We start from the raw sequence: 14,161 nt of genomic DNA, 5'->3' as shown, positions 1-14,161 counted from the left end.
GCTCATTTTGCCTGCCACGAGCATTCAAGCCTTTAAAATTAATTAACATTTCCTTGACTATTTCCACCTCAAGATATGCTTCTTTTTTATTATTGACAGTCACACTCCTTAGAAGAAAATGAGTCATTTTATGAACCAATAAAACTTAAATGTGTTTGTGTATGTGAACATTCTTTCTATATAGAGGATAGCTGCATGTATGGACCCAGAGAACGAGAAAATGTAAGTTAGTAAAAGGAAAGGAAAGTAAATTTTTCAATTGTGAGATGGGCAGAGGAATATTCTTTGATCTCAAGGCATGTCTTATATAAATGAGAAAAAAACTAAATATTATCATTTAATTAAAATAAAAGAAAATATGACTTGTAGTGCTAAATTTGTGACTTAAGATGAAATGTTATATAAATAAAAGAAGTTTTAGTAATAACTGAATTAACTAAGAAAAACCTTATAAATTTGGAATATTAAAACATTTTATATGGAATTTCTATTACTGATTTACATTAACAATAGAAACATAAAGCAAGAGTAATATCCAATTAAAACAAGGTAAAATAGTAAGTTCAATTTTAAAAAAAATAAAGGAAAATCAAATTAAGCTAATGCTTAATTTCTCTAACTTCTAAATTATAATAATTTTGGGGATGCAACAATCCGTTGACTTCACCACCTTTCCTGTATTACCCATCTATCTCATTAGCATTTCTTCCTCTTTAGATTAAATTTTATGGCCCATTACCTCTGTTGCATTGGGACACCAAATTGATATGGTTACAAAAGATCTTTACCATTACACATTATGCTAAAACTCTCAAAATTATGTTAAAAAGAGAGAATTTTCAAATCTACAAGAAATAAATCCAGTCCATGTAAGAAATGGGCAAAGACTTGAATAGACACTTCTCAAAATAAGAACTACAAATGACCCAGTTTAAGTTTCTGCTTGTGTAACCCTAATACTTTGTGGTTCTAATCCAGCTTCCTGCTAATGACCATGGGAAACAGAAGATAATGGCCCAAGTACTTGGGTTCCTGTTACCTAAGTGGGAGACCCAGATGATGCTCCTGGCTCCAGGTTTCAGCCTGGCACAGTTCTAGTTGTTGCAGCCATCTGGGGAGTGAACCAGTGGATGGAAGATCTCTTTCTGTCTGTCTCTCCCACTCTCTCTGTAGCTCTGATTTTCAGTTAAATAAATAAATCTTGTTTAAAAAAAGCAAAGTGGTGGAGAATTTCAACACTACACTCTTATCAATTGACATATCATCCAGACAAAATATCAACAAATAAATCTCAAAGTTAAACTACATTTTAGACTAAATGGATCTAAAAGACATTTTCAGAACATTTCATCCCACGGAGACAAGATACACTTTATTTTAATCTGCAACCTGGGATATTCTCTAGGATAAACCATGTATTAGGCCACAAAGCAAGTCTAAACAAATTTTAAAAGATGTAAGTCATATCATGTATCATTCTTACACAGTGAAATAAAACTAGAAATAAACAAAAAAAAATCACTAATAATTATACCAAAGCATAGACTGAATGACAGTCTACTGAATTAATGTCCTTAAAAGAGAGAATAAATATCTGTTAAAACCAATGAAATTTTGTAATATAACATGTCAAATTATGAGATATAAAAAATCACAGTAAGAGGGAAGTTTATATCAATGAGTATCTATATCAAAAAAATGAATATCAAATAAACAACCTAACAATTCATTTTAAGGACCCAGAGAAACAAGAAAAAAATGTAAGTTAGTAAAAGGAAAGAAATAATAAAGATCAAAGCAGAAATACAAATTAAAAAGCAATACAAAAATCAGTGAAAAGGAAAGTTGATTCTTTGAAAACACAAAAAAAATTAACACAGCTAAATTAAGAGAAAAAGGGAGACAACTCAAATCAGAGATCAAAAAGTAGATATCACAAATGATTCTACAGAAATGCAAAGCCTTATTAGGGAGTATCATAGACAAAAATATATCAACAAACTGGAACACCTAGAAGATATGGGTAAATTTCTGGAGTTCTTTTAATATATAAAGGGAGTACTCCTATCTAGTAACTCACTACCCAAAAATGTCTGCAAATGGTCATTGATCCTCTGGGAGCCTTGAACTCCCACCAGATCTTCCACATGGGTGGAAGAAACTCAACTACATAAGCAACCTCCATTGCTTCGCAGGGTTTGCCTTATCAAGCTGCTAGAATCAGAAAACAGATCCAGGAACTGAAGCCAGGCAGTCGGATGCAATATGTCATCAACTTAAGGCTCAACACTCTAGTAAGCTCAACATTAGCCTCCAGATTTTTTAAAAGGACAAATTTTGGAGGGTGGGGGATTATCCATCATGATTTTAAAACTTATATAGACTCGGCCGGCGCCGCGGCTCAGTAGGCTAATCCTCCACCTTGCGGCGCTGGCACACCGGGTTCTAGTCCCGGTCAGGGCACCGATCCTGTCCCGGTTGCCCCTCTTCCAGGCCAGCTCTGTGCTGTGGCCAGGGAGTGCAGTGGAGGATGGCCCAAGTGCTTGGGCCCTGCACCCCATAGGAGACCAGGATAAGCACCTGGCTCCTGCCATTGGAACAGCGCGGTGCGCCAGCCGCAGTGCGCCTACCACGGCGGCCATTGGAGGGTGAACCAACAGCAAAGGAAGACCTTTCTCTCTGTCTCCCTCTACTGTCCACTGGAAATGGCATAGAAAATTAATTAATTTGAAAAAAAAATTATGTAGGATCTCTGTCTTTAATGTGCTGTACATTGCTATTTAATGCTATAATTAGTAATCCAATGGTAGTTTTTTCACTTTATGTTGCTATATGGGCAAAATGTTGAAATCTTTACCTAATATATACTAAACTGATCTTCTGTATACAAAGAGAATTGAAAATGAATCTTTACATGAATGGAAGGGGAAAGGGAGTGGGAAAGGGGAGGGTTGCGGGCGGGAGGGAAGTTATGGGAGGCGGGAAGCCATTGTAACCCATAAGCTATACTTTGGAAATTTATATTCATTAAATAAAAGTTCAATAAAAAAATAAAAATAAAAAAAATTAAAAAATAAAAAAAAACTTATATAGACCAAAGTAATTAATATATATGTGGTGATGTGTTATAAGCCGCATTGTGAATTTATCCCAATATGGATAGGATTATACTCTAACAACCAGTATGTTGGAATGTGACATTAGTTGGAGGTATAGTGCTTACAAAGGCAATCAAATTAAAATAAGGTCATTAGCACTGGCTATAATCTTTTATAACTGATATATTCATTAACAGGGAAGAAATTTGGGCATAGACATATACACAGGGACAACTTCATTTAAGATCCCAATAATCATTCTACAACCCAATGAACTATGCTAAGTTGTGAGAGAGGGCTGGGATAAATCCCTCCTTGGCACCTTAGGAAATATATCACTGTAACTCTCAGACTTCTAGCCTCCATAGTTATGAGACAATGCATTTCTGTTGTTTAAGAGACTCAGTTGGTAATATTCTGTTGCTCAGCTGCCCTGAAAAACTAAGAAAAGAACATTCATATGCATTAATGTAGCAGCAGAGTCTTGTAATAGAGTTCTACACATATAATCAATGATTATTTATTCTGATAAAGATGCAAAACAATCCAAGTGGAAAAGGTAATCATTTCAACAATCAGTGATGTAACTGGATGTACGTGGAAAGAAAGCATGATCTTCAATCACCGCTTTATCACATATTAAAAAATTATCAAAGGGCATGCATCACTGTATACTGGGTTCAGCGGTCACTTGGGATGCTGTCATCCCATATGAGTGTCTGTTCAAGTCCTTGCTGCTCTGCTTCCCATCTGGCTCCCTGCTAATGCTCTGGAGAGGGCAGCATAGATGGCTTGATCCCCTGCAACCCACATGAGAGAACAGGATGGAGTGATAATGCTCTAAAATTCCTAAAAGAAATTAAGAAACATACAAGAAATGCTTTTTTTTTTTTTAAGCAGGCAGAGTAGACAGTGAGAGAGAGAGAGAGACAAAGAGAAAGGTCTTCCTTTTCCGTTGGTTCACCCCTCAATGGCTGCTGCGGCTGGCGTGCTGCGGCTGGCGCACCGCCCTGATCCGAAGCCAGGAGCCAGGTGCTTCCCCCTGGTCTCCCATGTGGGTGCAGGGCCCAAGCACTTGGGCCATCCTCCATGCCCTCTCGGGCCAGAGCAGAGAGCTGGACTGGAAGAGGAGCAACTCGGACAGAATCCGGCGCCCTGACCAGGACTAGAACCCGGTGTGCCGGCTTCACAGGTGGAGGATTAGCCTATTAAGCTGCAGCATTGGCCAAGAAATGCTTTTTAACCTTGGATTAGGCAAATGTGTCTGTATAAGACCCAAAAAGAATGAATAATAAAAATAATTAAGTATGTAATAAGCACTCCTCTAAAATGTATGATTTAAAAATCAGAAAATCAGATTTCATTTTTGTTACAAATATGGAAATTTTCTAGGACACAGATTGTCAAAGTAGCCATGGATTTGTGAAGTACATGCCAGATAAATGCTTTGTATCTAAAATACATAAATTGAATTTTGCAGTTCAACAATAAATGAACAAACAAGGAAATAATGGAAAAATGGCAAATTTTTATAAAATAAAATTACAAATGATCATAAGTAAATGAAAAGTACTGCAAACATCAATTTAATGTGAATAACATCCACAATGAGTGCAATGTACAAGCTAGAACTCAAATTTTGTTAAAACATTTTGTTGGCTAAATGGTTCTCTGCCCACATCTTTGATATGGTCACAAGGTTTCCAAATGAGTACTGTTCAAAAGAATTATAATGACTGGCAAAGGGGTCTTAAGCATAAATCAATAAGGTTGGAATTCAAGACAGATTCAAATGCATACAAGAATCAGAACGAAGAAGACCAGAAATGAGACCAATATGTTGTACTGGTGATGAACATTGAGTGTGATAGAGGGACCTTTAAAGAACTATTGAACATTCAGAGTTTGTAGGTAATGTTTTCTAGATTGTATAAGTGGGGAAAGGTGTTCCAGTATACTCGTATTGGCTGATTGTATCAATAGATCTAAGTCGTGAGGTGACAAGCATCAATTATGTGACATTATGGTAGGCAAGGAATCAGAGGATACATTCTGAGAAGTCTGTGAGGCTCCAGGAAACATCACATTTATTTCATCATACAGAAAGTATAGAATAGGGAAAGCTGAAACTTGCTTTTGATGTAAAATGTTGTGCTGCAAAACCCTGCCTAAAATAAGAGACCAAATTCAGCTGAATTTTAGAGGATCAACAGGTTAGGTAGATAAATATAGTTAGGATAATGTATTGTTTTACAAGGGAAAAATGAATACAATCAGACAGTAAGATGGTACTTTCTATGGTATCCTTTCTATCTTGCATCAAAGTAATTCTGTTTTTATATGCTACATAATGGCTCACATTTGTAGGTGACATTATATTTTGAGCCAAAGGAAAACCCAATGCCTTATATGTTTTAACAATAATAATACTGCACTATTAAAAACATAGATTAAAAATTTGACATAATTCACTGTAGGTGACTACTTTAAAATTACTTTAATTTTGAATGAGTTCAAAATTATACAGCCCTGCCTGCTATCTGTACCCAGCAAATATCCATATCATATGAAATTACTTTTCAACATGATAAATGATTTTCCTTACTCTGCCTACAGAGATGAATATGGAAACTCTGAATATGTCTCAGTGAGGAACTCTGTCATCAGCTACTATTAGAGTATCTACTTAACAATGACTTCAATCCTAACAAAAGCATTGATTACTTAAGAGTCTGAATGTGAGTGCTATAGGGGAGTGTTTTCAGCAGCTTAGTTTGTCATCAAAGATGTAGACTTTTAGAACATTTCTGTTCTGATGTTCTCAAATGGTTGGATGTTTTCTCCATGATCTGTTATATCACAATTAATTGTTTGCTTGACATTGTCCACTTAGTCATCTTCTTGGCTTGTATTTTCTATTAAGTTCCCTGATTCATTGGACAAAGGCATGCTGCTACACACAGAAGAAAAAAATGATTCAAGAAAAAGGGACAAAATGGCTCTTGCGGAAGCAAATAGAATATCCTATCACAAGTTAACTTTACCATTAAATACTTTCATTTTTTAAAAAGCAGGGGCCAGCGCTGCGGTGCAGCGGGTTAACCCCTGGCCTGAGGTGCTGGCATCCCATATGGGGGCCAGTTCAAGACCCGGCTGCTCCTCTTCCAAACCAGCTCTCTGCTATGGCCTGGGAAAGCAGAAGATGGCCCAAGTCCTTGGGCCCCTGCACCCGTGTGGGAGACCTGAAGGAAGCTCTTGGCTCCTGGCTTCGGATCGGCACAGTTCCAGCCAATGTGGCCATCTGGAGAGTGAACTAGTGGATGGAAGACCTCTCTCTCTCTCTCTCTCTGCCTCTCCTATTTCTATGTAACTCTGACTTTCAAATAAATAAATAAATCTTTTAAAAAAAGCAAACTGTATAGCTTTACCTTAAGAGACAACCATGAGCACCAGTCTAGGCTTGCAACCATGAGATCACAGACTAAGGAGATAGATGAGAATTATAGCCCAGAAAAATAAATTTTGAGGGATAGTTAAAAAGAGTTGAAAATTAAGATGAAATTTTAATTTTAAAAAAGACAGTTACTGTTTATCTCTCTCTCTCTCTGTGTGTGTGTCTCTGTCTCTCAATGCTGACTTTCAAATAAATAAATTGTTAACAAATTAAACTAAAATTAAGCAAATAAAGCCAACTATAAAATAATCAGAAAAATACGTTTTTTTAAATGTTACATTCCCTGTAATGTTCTCATACTTCAAGTAATGAAGGAAGGTAAATTTGAAAAATGTAGTTGACTCCTATATGGATTTATACAAAATTTTGGAGAAATAAATTTATTATTGCATTATTCCCTGGAATTCCTAATCCTGCAACCATGCTAGTTTTATTATCATAATCTGCAAAATACTCTGTATTGAAATTCTACAGTTTATTTTCTTTTATTTTTCTCTCTATGTCTCTCTCTCTCCTCTCTTTCTGTTAAAGACAAATTTAAACATTTTTGCTTAGGCTTAGGAAAGATTCTAACATTATGTGAAGGATTCCTCAAGAATTTTGAAGCTCTTCTACTATTTTCTCTAATCTTGAAAAAACAAAAAATATTTTTTTAGAAAAAAAAAATCAACCAGTTTTGGGAAATTTATCCATCTATCCAAATCAGAGAGATCCATACTATCTCATTTGTATATTATTATTTTCTGGTAGTTTAAGAAATTAAAGAGCAACACACTATTGATACTTTGGCCTTCTTACAATTTTTCACTTCATGAAGTCACAGTAGAGCAACGGAAATACTGCTAGACTGACATACAATGTATATGCCTTCAATTATCAAGTGGGACAAACAACATTATAATCTTAAAGTCTGTCTAATTTGAAGATAAAGTAATATTCTAGAAAAAAAGAAAGACACTTTTTGGTATTAGTATGGTATTGTAGAGTCGGGACTTCAGATTTTGCAGAGTGGACAAAACCTGGACCAATTACATGATAATTCCCCAGCTCTTTTGATTTACTCAGTAAAATACAAATAGCCTTTTGGACAACTGAAATTGGCTATATGTTTTAATCAGTTTTGGCTATTAAAAACATTTTAAAAACCTTGCTGCTCATATTGTGTGTTTAATAAGGTTTATTGATGAGTTATGCACCTGGGATACTAGTGGTCAACTTAAAGCTTCCTGTACGGTGATGATTCATCATTAGAACTTGGAAAAATATGTATTTTCTAGAAATAAGTCTGCACTAGCAGACAATTTAATAACTAGTCCTAGAGCTCTAATTCTTGGTTCTGGATTTAAAATGAATATATAATATAACTATCGCTAATAAATATGTTTTTCATATGTCATGCAACATAACAAATTTTTAGAAGTAGAGAATTACCTCTTTGAGAACTGAAACTAGCTCCTGGAAACTGATAGCTGGTTTGTTAGAGGATTTACAATTGCCAGCTCACACGCCAGTAATTCATTTTGTTGACAGAGCTGCAATAGCTGCTGTTAAAACACTGCAGATTCCAAACTTAGAAGGTCTACTTTTAATATAATAAGAAATGCTTGTTCATTCTCAAAAGTATACTTTATAAAAATATGGATTAAAACAAACACTAAAATAAATGTGACTGAACTATTAAAACCACCTAAGAAACTGATTCTCATACCAGAATGCTAGTTAGTATTGTGTGTCATCAACAAAATTATTTAATAAAAGATATATTTTAAGAACATTAGAGTCTTATGATGCCCACCTCAAAGAAAAAATTATTGCAAAACATTCTAAAGAGCTGTACTATTGATTAACAAAAAAATTTTTAGTGGTTACTCCCAAGATATATACAGGAAATGCTCCCTGGCCAACTTTCCAGACACCAGGGAGAAGTTGGAGTTCTTAAAATTGATGCTTGTGGCAGCACATTGAGCTCCATAGAAACAGCACCAGGGCAAGTGAGAGCCAGGAGGACACTGGGTAACTCTGCACCTTGCTGAGGAAAAATAATTAAACATGGGCAAAGGAGATCCTAAGAAGCCAGGAGGTAATACGTCATTATACCCATTCTTTGTGCAAACTTGCCAGGCAGAGCATAAGCAGAAGCATACAGATGCTTTGGTCAACTTCTCAGAGTTTTCTAAGAAGCATCAGAGAGATGGAAGACCATGTCTGCTAAAGAGACAGCTATTCTGTTGACATTATGAATCTAAATAAATGCATTTTTATTAGTATCGTCCTTTTCATAGAACTGAAATTTTTCTTCATAAGTGGAAGCTATTTTTGTTTTTGCTAGTTTTGGATCGCATTACTTATTACAGTGTTGTTTTCATTTTCATGTAGTTAGCAGATTAAAAAGCTTTTGTCTATATACCCTGTATATCATGATGGGGTAGTAAGTGTTAACTGAAACTATAAAATCTTTATCAGCTGATTACAGATTTCACATAACCCACTTACATTTACAAGTGAAGAGTAACCAGTCAACTCATAACATGGGATTATTAGAATCAAATATTTTGAAAGTCTGTCCTCAAAGGATTAATAGAAATGCATGAGATGTATGAAGATTCTAAATTTAACTCCCATTACCATGTAATGGCAGTTATATTTTGCAGTTCCCACATTAAAGAAAATCTGAGAATGTATCCTCAAAACCGTGAGTTTAACATACAAGACTACAATGTGAAATAGTTTTTGTTGCCCGTTAGTCCCAGTGAAGCCTACAAAAGTGTTTTTCTGTCCGTGTCTTTCTCATTTATCTAAATATGGACTGCTCAGGAAACTGGAGATTCTCCATTAGAAGTAGGTTTAATTAACTGGGCCAGCGTTTGAAATTATGAAGCCACATTCAAAGTAGGGTGTATGTTCCTATAACTTGGCGTGCCCCTTTATAAATCAAGTGGCCATTTAAGGAGGAAGACATTTAGACCTTAGTGCCTCGTATGAGTTTTCCAATTTATTTGATTTTTTTTCTTTACAAAATCCAAGCTCATTCATTACAGTCATGCTTATCTACTTAGCGGTTTAGGGAACAATTTGGCAATTTGGTGATGTTTGAGATTATTGCTCTAAATTTTACATGTCTTGCGATGCAGTGCTGTTTTGTTATATAATTTTGACTTTGAATTATTTCCATTTGCACTTGTTTATGTACTTTCAGGAAGAATACTGAATATCCCAGTCCTGGATGATAATAATAAACTAATAATTGCAGAAGTTTTAAAAAAAAAGACTTATGTGTATAAGGTACAAGAAATTTTGTCTTGTTATGTTATATACAATGTGTAGAATCCCCCCTCCCCCCCAAGAAAAAAGCTTATATCTGGGCAATGGTAACAAATCTTTCAATCATAATCCCTACTTTGTTTTACCAGATCATTTAAACCAGCATAGAAAGTCATTTTATCTTTACTGTCACCCAGGAATTATGCATATATTTACAGATTCCTGTAGTGTTCAGTCAGAGTGAATAAATCAAACTATTAAAAAACTCAATCGCAAAAATTCTAAAACCTGTTATGTCAAGATGGCCTAGACCTAGCTTTATTTAAAAAAAATGGAGAAAATCTACAAGTGAACACAGATCATACCTTTTAAATATGTTTGGTAGGCTGGAGAATTTAGATATGAGATACATTCTGTGATTGAAATAAATTCTCACTTAATCATTCCCTCTACTTAAAAGGGTCTTTTCTTCTCTGGGAATTCTAAGACTTAAAAACATAAGAACTCAGATGACTCCCTAGAAGAAGTCAGTCATCTTGTTGTCCAAGAGATTTTATCTACATAACAATCCCCCCACAAACACAGACCCCAAAAAGATGGCCTGTTATCACACTTGAAAGAGAACTTTTCAGATATTACTGATTATCCATAGGTCTCTCAATGTAGGAGAAATTAAAAAAAAAAAAAACACACACTTTACAATGCAAAACAACCACTACCAACTCTGATAACTTTAGGCTGATTTGATATTTCTTTAGATAATGAACTTCTCTGAAGGACTGCTTTGCATTTTACAAAAAAGACATGAAACATGTTTCTAGGGTTACTGATATTGTTGTTAATAAAATGGTACAGTCTCATCTATGGTACAATCTACATCCTGGACACCATCCTAAGCTGTAGCCTCTTTTGCCATCGCTGGAAGCCAGGTGACCACAGGGCCCAACCACAGGTGTCAGCTCCACCCTCACCCTAATGGAATTTGCTGCTTCTACTTCCCTGCGCGTCATCCAGCAAAGTTTTAAGAGAAACTGTTCCTGAACATGTGGTTCTCTCTGTCTCTTGATCTCTTGCTATTTCTCTCTCACGCTCTCTCTCTTGATCTCTCTCTTATGCTCTCCTTCTCCCTTTTTCCTTCTTCACCTCTTCCCTCCGATCTGTAGGGTTTCCCCCACCAATAAACCCTTTCACTTACTCTGGTATTTGGTGTTTTATGGCAGCCTTACAATTATTACTTAATCTCTGGCAAAATGATGTATTATAACAAATTTATTAGTATTCTCTCAGTCTCCCTTCTGTTGCATTCTTCATTGGGTTGTTTCAATTACATTAAGAATCATCTTTTACTAGAAAACTGTTAACATTTTGCTGGAATACCACACATTAATTGTTACATTAAATTTTCTTTATCTACACCCAGTAATGCCCACAACAATTCCATATCTCATCAGCCAAAAATTGCAATACCAATATAAAGAGTGTGGACACGAAAGTTCAAAAATCTGGTGACTGATAGAATAAATGTGCTAGTATATTCATTGGTAATTTTTGGTAATAATTGATAAATAATTAAATGCACATAGATGATTAAGTCCTATGTTTTACACAAAAATATTTGAACTGAACTAAGTGGGAATTGAGAGAAACAAACTTAAAACAAGCAGAATCCTAGCATAGAGACTAGAAAGACAGATATAATTTTATTTAGCTAGTTTTCTTTTTTTCCCAAAGAAACCCTTTATTGAAGGAATACAAACTTCATGAATCTTTTTTTTTTTTTTTTTTTCTGACAGGCAGAGTGGATAGTGAGAGAGAGAGACAGAGGGAATGGTCTTCCTTTTTGCCGTTGGTTCACCCTCCAATGGCCACTGCGGCCAGCACATCTCACTGATCCGAAGCCAGGAGCCAGGTACTTCTCCTGGTCTCCCATGTGGGTGCAGGGCACAAGGACTTGGGCCATCCTCCACTGCCTTTCCGGGCCATAGCAGAGAGCTGGCCTGGAAGAGGGGCAACCGGGATAGAATCCGGCGCCCCAACCGGGGCTAGAACCCGGTGTGCTGGCGCCGCAAGGCAGAGGATTAGCCTGTTAAGCCACAGCGCCAGCCAACTTTATGAAACTCATAAAGGACAACTTTAGAATTATGAAAGCTGTCTTCAGGGCTGGCACCATGACTAATGTGATTAATCCTCTGCCTGCGGCACCGGCATCCCATATGAGCATCTGGTTCTAGTCCCAGTTGCTCCTCTTCCAGTCCAGCTCTCTGCTGTGGCCCGGGAAGGCAGTGGAGGATGGCCCAAGGGCTTGGGCACCTGCACCCATGTGGGAGACCAGGAAGAAGTACCTGGCTCCTGGCTTCGGATCGGCATAGCTCTGGCCGTAGAGGCCATTTGGGGGGTTAAACAACGGAAGGAGGACCTTTCTCTCTGTCTCTCTCTCTCTCTCTTTCACTATCTAACTCTGTCAAATAAATGGAAAAAAAAAAAAAAAGAAAGTTGTCTCCAATCCCAAATAAGCTAATGGGCAAAGGTAAAGTTCTGTTACTCATGTATATTTAGTTGTCTATCACCGTTAGAGTCATATATATTAAATATTGGAAATCAATTCATTTTTTCAAAGTGCCTAGCAACAAAACTTTGATACTAGAAAGCAGTAACTTTCAAATATGGGAGTAAATATTTGGGAAGCCAGACCAGTTTCAAAAGGGCCTACATTGTAATATAAATGTCATGGTACATGTTTGATTGACAAACTCATGGGATATTTACCAGGTCTTGCAAAGAAAACACTTAATTAAAAGTTTAGATGATTAGACTCCAGTGTAAAGCTCCTTTTAGTCTTCCTTTAAGTAATTTTTCATAAGGAATTACCAAAATGTACATACATTGGACCCATTTAAGAATACAAGCAATAAAGCCATCATAATAATTTGTGAAGTTAATATAAGACTAAGAATAAATTTTTGTGCATTATTAATTATGTCCACAAGGCTTCAGAAGAGAAAAATAAAAGAGCTTGTATTATATATATATATACATATATATACTAAATATATATATTCTTATGCATATGTAGACACATATGCAAAGACAGATATGGGGATTTATTGTAGGTTTTGGCTCATGAGATTATGGAAGCTGAGAAATTCCATGATATTTTCTATCTGAAAGCTGGGGAATCAACAAAGGCCATGACTTAATTTTGTTTATTCCAAACACATGAGAACCAAAGTCTACAATAGAAGATAGGTATTCCAGATCAAACAGAGGTAAATGTGTCTGTCCTTCACTTTTTGATTTATTCAAACACTGGATGGATTGGATGATAACCCCCTGTGTTGGTGAATGAGTGTACTTTACTTAATCCAATAATTCAAGTGCTAACCTGTTCCAGAAATAGCCTTCCCAATAGATTTCTGAAATACTGTTCAACCGACAATCTGTACCTCTCCAGTCAAGTTAGCACAAAACTAGCCATCACACTAATCAAGATTCTGATTGAATCACTCAGTATTTGTGTGAAATGTTCACAGGTTATTGTGCCATACAACAGTATATAGACTAATTTAAAAAATCCAGTTGTTTTGTTCTTTATCAGGATTCTGACAATTGCTTTGCATTGTATTTTATTATAGACTTGCTGTTTATTTACTAGGCTTGTAACTTGTCCTTCAAAAAGAGGGAAAGTGCAATGAAGGTAGAAATTTGTAGCATTAATATCTTATTGGGAGACTCTTGTCACTTTTGCTAACAGGTGGTTGTGCTAGAATGTGCTGTCAAAGACCTCTAGGCTCCTTAAAATTCATCTAAGCTGGAGAGTGATTAAGACAGTGGAGTAAGGAGGGAGCTTACTGTTATAGTCTAAGAGAACATAGATTAAAAAAAGAAGAGAGTGCAGTCTCAGGGAAGAGTTAGGGAGAAAACAGCAGAGGAAACTCTACGCAAATTAGAAGTACACAGTGGGCCTACATGGAGGTCATGGATATCCACAACATTGAAGATTGAGGTGAGACCAGACTGCAGTAGCCCAGATCACTGGTGATAAAGCTGCAGGAAGAGCCTCGAGGGAATATGGCTTGGAGCCCCATGTAGGATAGTATATCTGCCAAACCAGAGGAGAAAAAAAAAAAAAAAGGAGTGGCATGTTTCTCTCTCCCCTATCACCATGCAAAACAGTATCCTGCAAAAAGCCAATAAAGACAGGATATCATTTTGGACATATGTAACAGTTGCAGCAGCTCATGACCAGATCCAGCAGCCAGCTGAGTGGAGACTCCTGTGTCTGGAGGGGAGAACTGACAGGGGGCTGAGTGCCCATAGCTGTGGGAAACTGTGTGCTGGAACTATGAGA

This window comes from Lepus europaeus, chromosome 8 (assembly GCF_033115175.1).
Source record: "Lepus europaeus isolate LE1 chromosome 8, mLepTim1.pri, whole genome shotgun sequence".
Classification (NCBI taxonomy): domain Eukaryota; kingdom Metazoa; phylum Chordata; class Mammalia; order Lagomorpha; family Leporidae; genus Lepus; species Lepus europaeus.
The sequence above is the reverse complement of the archived record's forward strand: the minus strand, read 5'-3'. Positions refer to the sequence as shown.